This window comes from Protopterus annectens, chromosome 5.part0, assembly GCF_019279795.1.
Source record: "Protopterus annectens isolate FY-2018-M chromosome 5.part0, PAN1.0, whole genome shotgun sequence".
In the NCBI taxonomy this organism is placed as follows: Eukaryota; Metazoa; Chordata; order Ceratodontiformes; family Protopteridae; genus Protopterus; species Protopterus annectens.
The window spans coordinates 988,948,791-988,962,069 of record NC_056735.1 but is presented as its reverse complement, the minus strand read 5'-3'; positions in this window follow the sequence as shown (position 1 = coordinate 988,962,069).

The following is a 13,279-nucleotide window of genomic DNA, read 5'->3' as shown; positions in this document are numbered from 1 at the left end:
AAACCCTAAAGCATGTAAGGTCAGTGGTGCATGTGTAAAATGTGTAACATAATAATCTGAAAATGTAGTTAAATAGAGATTTGAATCTCACTCCTGGCAAGTGTAAATGTGGGTGTAGGGTAAAATATTTTGCAAAAGCTCTCACCCACTACATCACCCAATGCCAGTATTTTCAAGGGCTGGTGATGTTCCTTACCTTAGAAGTACCTTAGACAGCCTCCACACTCTAAGCTCCATGACGCTTGCAATAAATGTGCCACACTGTAGTAGCAATACATAGCTAGGTAGGGGTTCAAAACTCAGTACAGGCAAGTTGTGTGTGTCTTCATTATTCTGTGTGGGTGTTGGTGTGATTGTGTAATAACAGGATCCACTGGGGGTGGGTTTTGCTAAATTTTTATATTGAGGACCTAGTATATGTCCCAATGTCCACATTACAAGGCCAACAGTTGTCAAACACTGTAGAGGTTAGTGTAGACAATCCACAGCCCTAAACGTCTAGTGTCATGTGCAATGACTATGTGACAGTATGGATTAGTGAACAATACAGGCAACCCTTCTAATACTCAAAGACCACTCTCCACCCACAGATCATACACAAGCACACTTGGCTAAGCAATAACCACTATATCAGTAGTTCTGCAAATTGCCTCACATATAGTACCCACGGTGTGATTGCAGTGGACTACATGCCTGTCAACCACAACAGTGCCACTGACATCAGAAAGTATTTTGATATGTTTCATCTCCTGTGTGTTATCCAACAAGTAAAAGAACATGGCACCCTGTTCCATCCCCTCAGTAGCCCAATCAATGTGTACAGTGGCCCTGTTGCCATGTTCCCCACTGGATGCCTGCAACAACTGTAGAATCTGCAAAAGTACCCCACAAAGGGGATACCATGCCTTATACACACGCCCTGTATGGCCAGATGCCAGTAACTCCAATGAATCCCCATATCATACTATCTATGTATGTGCAATCACTACCTCAGTTACATAGCCAGGTCTCAAAAACTGAGGTCAGGAATGCTACTTCTCAATATACCAATCTACCCAAACGACATGCCCCAGAGACCTCAAGCACACTTCCACACTTCAAAGAACATGCATGTGGGATATGTGCACAACCCAGACACTGTCCATGTTATGGAATATAAATCACATACATGTGAAGCAGTACACATCACTGGCCACCCACAATAAAAATCTGGATGAGTGGATGGGGAATACAATACCCACCCCTGGGGACCACTCCATTGACTTTACTCCTAAGCCACACTGGGGACTATTTTCATGTGGCCTGATGCCTGGGTTTTCCCTTGGGCTAGCATTGTAGAGCCTTCAGGCCCAATCACATACTACACACTTATGAAGCAATGAACCTATGGATCTCAGTACTGGCAAGTGTGTGTGCGTGTGTGTGTGTGTGTGTGTGTGTGTGTGTGTGTGTGTGTGTGTGTGTGTGTGTGTGTGTGTGTGTGTGTGTGTGTGTAGTAATCTCAGTGTGTTTGGTTGATGAATATCTCCTGTGGCTGTGGTTATTATCAATAGGAGGTCTGTCCAAACCACAACACATACCAGTCTCCATTCCACAACAAATGTAAATCAACATGCACCTATGTACAACCCTCAGCCCTATAATCTGTGTGGCATATGCAATCACTGTGTTACAGACCGGGGATTTCTGTGCACATACTATACCCTGCCTATGACATGGTGGATGTGTTACCACACTGCCATACCCCATGTCCTTGCTGCAGGGCCACATCCTGGTGACACACAGATGCCTAGAACGGAAATGGGATACAGCATATGAGAACACATTTACTCAGCACTTCACTTGTTCATAAGTAGGTACTAGGCTATTGGCCATAGGGCCTATATAAGTCTAGCAGAACGGTACGCTGGCTTTTGCCAACCAAGAAAATTATTTTCCTGTGCCCTGTCAAGCAGAGCCACAGAAGTGATCCCCTGGGTGAATTTTCTAGTTCCCATCCAATCATCAAGATTTTTCTTGAAGAGTGCTAATGAGGAGCTTTGTTTGATATAAATAGGTAGTTTGTTCCAGAGTATGGGAAGTCTCTGGGACAGGAATCTATCCCTCCAGCATGTTCTGTTTATTGTGGTGACAAGGTTTAGGTCCCTAGAGCATGTAGCTCGGTGGGATTGGGATTTCTTTATGTGGACCATGTCCAACAGCTCTGGGTTTGACATAGTTTTGTATGTTAGGCAGAGATCACCTCTGAGTAGGTGATATGCGACTGAGTAAAGTTGGAGTTTTTTTAGACAGTCTGTGTAGGGCGTCTGTTTAAGGCCAGTAATCCTCTTTGTGAGGTATTTCTGTGGCCTTTCTAGTTGTTGTAGATGTCTTTTCAGGTACATACCAAAATGGGCGTTGTACTCTATAATGGGTCTAATGAGTGATGAGTAGAGGGGAACAATGACCTCTTTTTTCCTGGATGAGAAACCTTTTGTGATGAGGTGTGCCACATAGAAGGATTTCCTGACTACTGTGGTGATGTGATTATCAAAGGAGAGATTACTGTCCACCTGTGTCCCAAGGTCTCTTATCACACTTTCAGTGTTAAGTAGACTACTGCCTATGTGGCAGCTCATGGGTACAGAGTTTTTACCAAAAGGGATGACAATGCACTTTTTGGCATTGAGCTTAAGGCCATGGCTTTGACATCAGGCATCTGTCACAGTGAGGCCCTTTTGTAGGATGTCCACATCATTAGGAGTTTTGATTATGGCTCCTAGGTTGCAGTCATCTGCGAACTTTGTTAGCCAAAGACCTTCTGCGTTAGCCTGTACTTCAAAAAAGTAGATACCAAACAGGAGAGGACCTAGGACTGAACCCTGTGATACTCCACTTGTCACTAGTCTGAAGTTGGATTTAGAGTCTGCTACTTCCACAGTGTGGGTTCTGTCAGTGAGCCAGTTGGCAACCCATCTTGTGACATAGGGATTTATACCTAGTTTAGTGAGTTTGTATATATTTCCAGAGTGGGGGATGGTGTCAAAAGCCTTGGCAAGATCTAGACAGGCTGTGTGAACCACCTTAACCTCATCTACAGCTTTGGTGACCTCTTCAAAGAAGTCTATCAGGTTTAGGAGATGTGATCTGCCTTTTACAAACCTGAACTGGGTAGGGTCCAGAGTTTGGAGATTACCAATGCCATTTTTTATAAGTTCAATGATGATATGCTCCAAAGCCTTGCAGATCAGGCTCGTCTGGCTAATGGGGTGGTAGTTCCTGGGGTCCATGGTGGCCCCTCTTTGTGGAATGGGATAACCGTTGCTGTGCACCATTCAGTGGGCACAAAGGCTGAGGTGAGGCTATGATTGAACATGGTACTTAGGTGGGGTGCCAGTTCATTCTATAGTTCATGTAGAACGCAGCCTGGGATGTTGTCAGGTCCCATGGATGCTGTGTTCTTGGCTTTGTAGAGTGTGTTTTTTACCTGTGCAGCCGTGATTACAGGTACTTTGCATTCTTCGGGTATAGAGCTGGGCCCTTTACAGGATGAGAGAGGGGTAAAGTTAGCACTGAACCTATCTGCCAAGATATTGGCAATATCAGTTGGGTCTGTATATTTAGTGCCATTGTGCTGTAACTCAGAGCAGATCTGAGTGTTACCATTGAGATTCTTGACATAGCTATAGAATGCTTTATGGTTGTTTTTAGAATCAGTGGCAATTTTGTTTTCGTAACTAGCTTTGGAGGATTTTATGAGAGAATCTCAGCTTCTTACTGAGGCTGACCGCGAAATTCCTCCAGTCATGGGATCATTGTTCAATTGATCAATGTTCCTCCAATCATTGTGGGGGGAAAGAGGAGTAAAGCTGGCACTGAATGTGTTACCAAGACTGTGGCCAATATCTGTTGTCTCAAGATAGGAATTAGCATTGTGCAGTAATTTGCAGCACTTGTGTTTACTGCTCAACTGGTGAACCTGGGAATATTGAGGCAATGTTACAATTGCCTCATGTACACAGACAATCCTCTCCTTCTCCCACAAAACACAAATACATGCGAGAGATGCAACTATATGGCCAAACTGGAGGCTGAGCTCTCTCAACACAGGACTGGCAAGACCAGACAGGTGGAGAAGGAAACCACACACACTACATACCCAGTCACACATAGTACCATCACAACTTCAAATCATACACATAATCACACAAAGACATACTCGGAGGCTCTGATCAGAAATCTACCAAAACAGCAGAGGCCACCAAAGCAGACACCCAAACAACTACCACCTCAGGACCAAACACATGCAGCACATAGACCACACAGTCAGAGTGTCAAACAGTCACAGACCTTAAGGCCAAACACAATGCCAGACACACTCGTCATTGGTGACTCCATAGTCAGACACACTGACGTCCCGCTCACCAGACTGAGTAAGGAGAAGATCACAGTAAGCTGCCTGTCGGGTGCTAGAATCCGCCACATAAGGCAAGCACTCAGGTCTCTCAACAGCAGGTACAAGTACGACTCAGTCATTGTCCACGCTGGTGTCAACGACCTGAGATGTACCTCCTTGGACTACATGAAAAGAGACATTGAGGAGCTCTCTGATTATGTAGCCCAAGCAGGTATGACCCTGACCTTGAGCAGTATCCTACCTTCACCTAGAATAATGCCACAATACAGTGATAAGATGATCAGCTTTAACAATTGGCTTAAATTCTGGTGTCATTCAAAGGGGGATCCAATGTCTGTCTGCCTGGGATGACATGCTGGACAAGCCACACTGCTTCGCAAGGGACGGCTTGCACCTGTCACCCCTGGGCTTCCGGATATTGGCAAAGGCTCTTGCCACCCCCATAGTGCCTTTTTTAGGCAAGGCTCAAATTCTAAACCTACCACCCTAGAACACAAAAAAGGAAAAAAACTAAGGGTAATGCTGCTCAATGCCAGAAGTGTCAATCTCAAGATGCACGCACTCAAGGCCCTTCTCAGTATGGAGAACATCGATGTCTGTGCTGTGACAGAAACCTAGTTCAAGGCTCCTGAGAGCACCCCAGCACTATCAGGTTTCACCTCATATCATGCGTTCCGGCCCCAAAATCCGGACAACACCAAAAAAGGAGGGGGGGTGTCCATATTCATAAAGGACACCCACACCTCAAGGTTGGTGGCAACGCCCAATGCATCGGAGACCATCCAGGTGCAATTAACCATAGGCAAGACTGCTCTGCAATTTGTAGCATGTTACAGGCCACCCTCTCAAACTCAGGAACCTCACATGGCCTTCCTGAAAACACTGGAGGGGATAAATGTATCTCCAAACACCATCATACTAGGTGACTTCAACTACCCTAATATAGACTGGGAACACTACTCATGCCCAAACTCTCTAGCCCAAAGGTTCCTGGAATTCATAAACTCAAATGCCATGGAACAACTAGTCACCATCCCCACAAGAGGAGAAAACATACTTGATCTCATCATCACAAACATGGGTTCACAATGTTCAACACCGAAGTATACCCCTCACTGGTGAGATCAGATCATAAACTAATCTCTGGAGGTCCTCATCCGCCCCAACCTGAAATAAAAAGACCACAGTGAAAACTTCTCAAAAGCCGACTTCACACTTCTAAAAACTAGTGTGGTCTCCTTTAAGGCCCCTGATCCAGTGGTAAACATTACTCAAACCGCTGAATCACTTACAAATGCCTTCTACCAGCACCTACAGGACTGCATGGATCAGGCAATCCCAAACAAAACTAAGACTCTCTGTACCAAAGGCAAGCGTCCAGTCTGGTGGACCCCAGCCATAAACAAGCTCTACAACAAAAGGAGGAAGCTACTACAAGATAGAGCAAAATTCCTGAAAGGTAAGGCACCTTTGATCATTATAAGTAAAAAACTAAGAGCTCTCATAAAATCATCCAAGGCTAATTTTGAGAGAAAAATCGCCAAGGACACAAAAGACAATCATAAAGCCTTCTTTAGCTATGTTAGAAACCTAGGAGGAAACTCCCAGATATGCTCAGAATTAGTCCAAAATGATGTGAAGATTACTGAACCTACACACATTGCCAACATACTGGCTGACAGGTTCAGTGCAAACTTCTCCCCCCCATCCCCCCAAAAGGAGAGATATCTATACCAGAGGATTGTATCCCCCCAAACATCTCCAACGCCCAGGTGAGAACTGCTCTCTCCAAGGCAAAAAACACAGCATCCATGGGGCCGGATGGTGTCCCCGGCTGTGTGCTCCACGAACTCAATGAGGAATTAAACCAACAGTTATCACAGCTGTTTAATCTTAGCATCACCTCAGGATACGTACCCAAGGAGTGGCGCACGGCGACTGTGGTCCCACTTCACAAGGGCGGTGCCTCCACCGACCCTGGAAATTACCGTCCCATTAGCTTGACAAGCCTTATCTGCAAAACCATGGAGAGGATCATAATGGAACTCATAAATAAAGACATAGGGAACTTGCAGACCTTGGATCCAACCCAGTTTGGCTTTGTCAAAGGCAGATCATGCCTTTTAAACTTGGTTGACTTTTTCGAAACAGTCACCAAGGCCATTGATGAGGGAAAGGCAGTCCATACAGCCTACCTCGACCTGGCAAAGGCCTTCGACACAATACCCCACTCAGCTATCATTGAAAAACTCATCAGCTTGAATGTAAACCCATACATCACAAGATGGGTTGCAAACTGGCTAAGTGACAGAACCCACAGGGTCAGAGTTGCTGGAGCCATGTCAGACTCAAAGCCTGTCACAAGTGGTGTACCACAGGGCTCAGTCCTGGGTCCACTCTTGTTCGGCATCTACTTTTCTGAAGTACAAGCAAACACAGGAGGGTTATGGCTGACAAAGTTTGCAGATGACTGCAAACTGGGCGCCATAGTCGAAAACACTTCTGACACAGATATCCTTCAGAAGGGCCTCACAGAAATGGATAACTGGTGCCAGAGCCATATACCCTTCGGGAAAAACAAGGTTACCCCTAGCTATCATATAGGTGGCAATCCACTGAGCACATAAGAAGTCATCAGGGACCTGGGGACTCAGGTTGACACTAGCCTTTCGTTTGACACTCATGTTGCTAAAGTAGTCAGGAAAACCTTCTACATTGCCCACCTGATCATGAAGGGATTCACATCTAGATCAAGGGAAGTCATCGTCCCCCTGTACTCATCACTCATTAGACCTATGATTGAGTACAATGCCCCATTCAGAATGTATCTGACCCGACACCTGCAGCAGCTGGAAAGGCCCCAAAGGTTCCTCACCAAGAGGATAAAGGGTCTCAAAAATATGTCTTATGCTGCCCGACTGAAAGAACTCCAGCTCTATTCAGTCTCATACCACTTGCTCAGAGGTGATCTGTGCCTGACATATAAGGCCATGTCAAACCCAGATTTGATGAATATGCTTCACCTCAAAAAATCTAGATCCCTCAGAACCACAAGGGTGGGAGACTTAAACCTTGACACGGTTATTAATAGGACATGCTGGAGGGACAGATTCATCACCCAGAAACTCCCTATGCTGTGGAACACAATCCCGGTACATGTGAGGCAGAGCACCTCGCATGGCCTTGTTCAAGAGGAATCTTGACCAATGGATGGGAGATCGCAGATATACCCCAGGGATTACTTCAGTGTCACTGCTTGACAGAGGCACAGCAAAATAATAGGCATAGTTTTATTCAAACTAAAGGGGTGGCGAAAGCCACATATCTATGGGCTAGGCTTATAAATGCCCTAGGGCAGATAGCCTAGTATGAACCTATGAACCTATGAACCTATGCTGTACAGGTTGTTGATGTAACTATCGAAGGCTGTTGTGACTGTCATCAGTGTCTGCTCCATGTCTGCCATCACAGATGCCTGTAGGAGATTCCATGAGGGATCCAAAGTTGCGTTTGAGGCTAATAAGGGAGTTTAACAGTCATGGGACACCACCTTTCTCTGCAACAGTGTTCTCCTGATGCACACTTTAGTAATTGTAGGGACCATCACATTATCTCCCAGTGTTTGGAATGTGTCTGAGTTCTGTTGTCTCTGGCTAGTACCATGCATTCATGTACCTGTTTGTACAGTACCTATCTGTATGATTCCACAGTCATGCAGCTATTTCCCATTGGCATGGGTGTGGTGAAGACATCCAACCCTGTTTTCATGGCTGCAAAGTTAGCTTTTGAGAGGTTTTGCAAGGTGGTTACCTTTGTGGGGGTGTGGCTGACATGTTGAGTTCCATGTTGATTACAGCCTGTGTGAATCTCACCATGCAGGGATTATCTGTGGATGAGGAACAGTCCCATATTTAAGTGGTCAACACAGGTCAAGGTTGTTGCATCCTTTACTGGGGGTCAGTATGAGCTGGTCCAGGGCAATAGAAATGATGAATCCCGCAAGTTTTGGGACACTGTACTAGTGCTTGGCTACTTTCCCCAGGTGATGGAAGGGTAGTTGAAGACACATACTATGTCAGTGTTTCGTGGGACCATCATAGATGGCAGGGTGTTGAGGCATGTGCATTGACAGTCTAGGGACATAGATGTGGACCCATAGCAGGCTATGGTCCGGATTGCACTATTACCCCAATACTTACTGGAAGTATCTCCAATACATTATGATGGGATCCTAGTCTGGAGGTGTTTCTAGCCATAATGAATATGGAGAAAACACCACTTGTGGGGGTGTGGTGTGGTCCATGTTTGGGGGCTGCCAGCTGTGGAATGTGTCATAGCCTGATACTGCAGGTCTACTGTCTGCTGCTGTGAACTGCCTCTCCATTACAGCAGACATGTGCCCTCCACTCTAACGACTGCTATGAGTGACTGCATCCTGACAGTTAGATGTCTACTGTTGAGCAGCATGACCCTCATATTGCATAGATGTGTAGCTGTTATGGTGGTAATAACATTAGGAACACTGCCTAATAAGGCATCACAGGGGTAGCAAGACACTTAGCCAGTACCTGGAAACCAAGTGGTGACAGATGTAGAACATCCATGCCAAGTCATTGAGTTCTGTCAATCATGTCATCCCAAGCAGAGAGGGACTGGATCCCCAGAGAAGGATACATAAAATGTAAGCCAATGTTACAGTCAATCATCTGTTGATAGTACCGCAGCATCATTCTGGGTGACAGCTATACACTGCCCAGGGTAGGTAGACCACATAATCAGATAATTCAACCATGTCTCTTGTCATGTAGTCCAGGGAAGTGTGTCCCAAGTCATTCATACCCACATGGATACAGAGTGATAATCATAGTTGTGGAGTGCCATGACTGACTGTGTCATGTGTTGGGTGCTGTCATGTGATAGATATTTGGCTGTTACCTGCTCCATATTTAACTTAGTGACTGGGATATGTGAGTGCCTCAGTATTGAGTTACCCATGATCACTGTATTGTGCAAGGTGGTTAGCCTTAGGAGGTTAGGTTGAAGGGCACACTGTATAGGTTAAATATGTGTCCCTTGACATGTACCATGTCGAGGTGTCTGAGTGGGTGTCTGTTTTGCTGGTCTGTGCTGTTTGGGTAAATGTCCATTGAGTGCCTCAGGGAAGGTGGTTGTGTGGCTTTTCACTGTATGTCATGGCTGTCAAAGTGGGTGTCATGGTGAGCTATGTGTTCCACATGGTGTGGTGCAGGTGTTGATCTTATCCTCTTGACCTGCTAGTGCAGTTTTTGCTGGAGAATGCATATGTCCACATTGGGTGATATATGGGTAACCCTTACAGGTCTGTCTGGTGTTAAGAGGGGAGGGTTGTCTCTGTACATGAGGCATTTAAAACAGTGCCTCAGACAGACAAGTGCACCAGGTTAATGAGTGAAAGCACAGATAACTGCCCTTCAAACATACCAGGAGGGGTGGACATAACTAGTAAGTACAAGGGCTACATCTGTGAGGAATGAGTACTACTGATGGCTCCCAGGTGTGCCACACTTCTTTATGCAATAACTTGATGAAGTGCCAAGCCATAATGCTAGCTGAAGCGCAAGACAGAAAGAATTAGCATGATGTATGGGTGGAACAGAAGGCAGACTGTCTGCCACCTGTAATACTTTACCACAGCTGTGCAATTATCAGCAGCTTTGGCCCTATGAAAGTTCAGTAAGTTCTTTAGCACATGCAGTAACTGTGTAACACTATAGTAGACATACCTAGATAGGCAGGAGTTCTAATCCCGATAGTGGCAAGTCTATGTGTGTGTGAATCATGTGCTGTCTGGCTTATACCATTTTTGACCTATGTTCTACCCTTTACACTTCCCTTCACTCCAATTTAGTAGTCCTGTTGATGTCATCCACCTTAGAAGTTGGAAGAGGTGGAAATGTACAAACTCTGTGGTGCATCTGATAACTGTGTAGCACTATAATATGAATACCTAGATAGGCAGGAGTTCTAATCCCAGTACTAGCAAGTGTGTGTGTGAGAATCATGTATTGTCTGGCTTATACCATTGACCTGTGTACTATCCTTAACACTTCCCTTCACTCCAATTTAGTAGTCCTGTTGATGTCATCCATCTTAGAAGTACCTTTGGAAGAAGTGGAAATGTATAAACTCTGTGGTGCTTCTGATAACTGCATAACACTATAATAGGAATACCTAGATAGGCAGGAGTTCTAATACCAGTACTAGCCAATGTGTGTGTGAGAATCATGTATTGTCTGGCTTATACCATTTTTGACCTGTGTAATACCCTTTATATTTCCCTTCACTCCAATTTAGTAGTTCTGTTGATGTCATCCACCTTAGAAGTACCTTTGGAAGAGGTGGAAATGTATAAGCTCTGTGGAGTGTCTGATAACTGCGTAGTACTATAATACACGGCTGGTGACCACCTTCTGTTGTCATTACTTTATATAGTATGGTAACAGCATCTGCCTCACATGCAGCAGGTTAAACCAATGTACAGTCCTCTGTACAGATGTGTCTGGAATATCCATATGTTTGCAACCTATACGTGGTCAGAAGTGGTCTGTGTGCCTTAAAAATGACCATGTATGTGATATTATAGCCAAATAGACCACAATGAGTATACTGACACATATGGCAGCATGAGGTATCATACCTGACTGAAACATCATGCTGATACGATGTCTGCCACCCTCATAGGAGACCAGCCTTCTAAGTGCAATACAATTTCAGATGCTTGGTTTTACAAGTGAACTGTTCCTGTTATGGGTCACATTAAAGGCTGGAAGAGGTGTGGACTGTCATAATGTGGTCTAAATTAGTATACAACAGGAACACATCACATCTTAAGAGGAGTATGTATACAATTTATATCCACTGTATACTACTAATGTGTCATGCATGACCCTACCTTAAGACATTTGTCCAGTCCAATTTGTTGGCCCCTGTCTAGACATCTTGGGACTGACAAGTTGTGAGGTATGCTACAGGAATGTTGAATTCATGCCAGACAGGCCCCAGTGGTGACCACTGTGATTCAATATAGTTAACCCCAGCACAAATGAACATGCACAACAAGCAATATAGCTATTACATAAAGCAATATAGCTTTTACTGATGGATGTGTGCATGGTAAATTGCATGCACTTCACATGCTTGAGGTATTGTCAGGCAACAACAGAAGAGTGTCATACTCACCAGCTTCAGGCTGCTGTCCCATATGCAGACCAGAGCATCCAGGGTAGTTGTGAGAAGGAGTTATTGTTAGCAGACTCACAAATGGCCTTGGTACAGGATGGATGCAGCATGTCTGCACATCTACAGTACTAACCACAATAATACACAATGTCCTGTCCTCACCAGAGATGTGCACCTCTGTGCATTAGAAAACCCCATCCACAACTGCTATCGGACCTGACACATGCATGTAGATACAAAACAGATACATGTATGTCTGATACATTAGTGTACTAATCCCCACTGGGACCTTACCTGCATGATTCTTGTTCAGTATGTGTTTGTGTGTGTGTGTGTGTGTGTGTGTGTGTGCGTGTGAGTGTGTGCAACCCAACTCCACAATGCTTCCCTCAGAGTCATGGCTTGTGCATTGGGAGTGTGCCCCAAGATTGGCAGGGAGCTCCTCAGTGGGTGTCAGTGGGTGCTGGATGGCTGGGTCACCACCTGTAACTAGCCGGTCCCTCACTATAGCAGCATCCCATTTACAGGCATGGTGGATGAGGTTGGTGGCTCAATACTGCACATGCTCATAAGTTTTGCTGTGTAGGCCGGCATCATTTACCCTGTGGACCACACTGTTCTACAGGGTGGTCCTCTCCCACACATCTTCTGCTCTCTGTCCAAATAACAGTGCATAATGTCCAATTACATATTGGGTGATGATGTCAGTTTTCCCAAACAGTGAATGCTGGCAGGCAAGCACTCTGCATGTTACCTGGAAGACACAAATAAGAAAAAGGTCACAGGACCTCATACGATTGTCAAAATGCACATCAACAGTGGATATTGCTTGCAAATAATCCACACTGCACCATAACCCTCTAAGCTATCATGGCTATAGCAGCTTGCAATACACACCTGTCCCTGAGCTATCTTATTCTCCCCAGTGTTGGACACTTGATTGCATAATCCTCTATTCTCCATTCATTTCTGTGTAGATGGTTGATGTTGGGTGTCTTCCATGTGGATGGTGTGTGGGTGGTGACAGGTCTGTGTTTGACTGTGGTGTGTGATGGAGCTGTGAGGACATGCCTGAGTTCATGTAGGAGGCAGACAGTGATGTTATTATGCCCCATGGAGTTATTCTGTTGTTGCCATCAGTAGGCAATATGTACATGCTCACCATTGCTGAGGGGAGGAGTGTGGTTGATGTGCATATCCCCCTGTGCAACTGGGGTGGACAGGATGGTGATGTTCCCACCTAACCTGTGTGATGCAAGTTGGCTATATCCATGGCATGTGTGCATGAGGTGTTCTTTACCCCCAGTACAGGGTGAATTGTGTTATTTCCTCTGATACCTACAACAAATGTGGAGACACAGTTGCAACTGTCCTTGGTGGTGTGCATATGTCTGATTCATAGTCATAGTCAGCCTTACAGGATGTCACCTGTGAACTTACATGCTTGCTCAGATACAGGTGGACTTGCTTCCAAGTTGTTGCCAGCACCTATGTGTCCCTGTACAGCCAATGCAGCAAACTATAATGTGGTTTGTGTATTGCTGCTGTCCACCAAAGGGGATTACTCTACCTTGGTGGAGGCTGGATATTCAGGTCAGGTACTGCTGTGCCCATATAGCTACACTGGATATAAAGGCTACACAACCCTGATACACTGCATGGAAT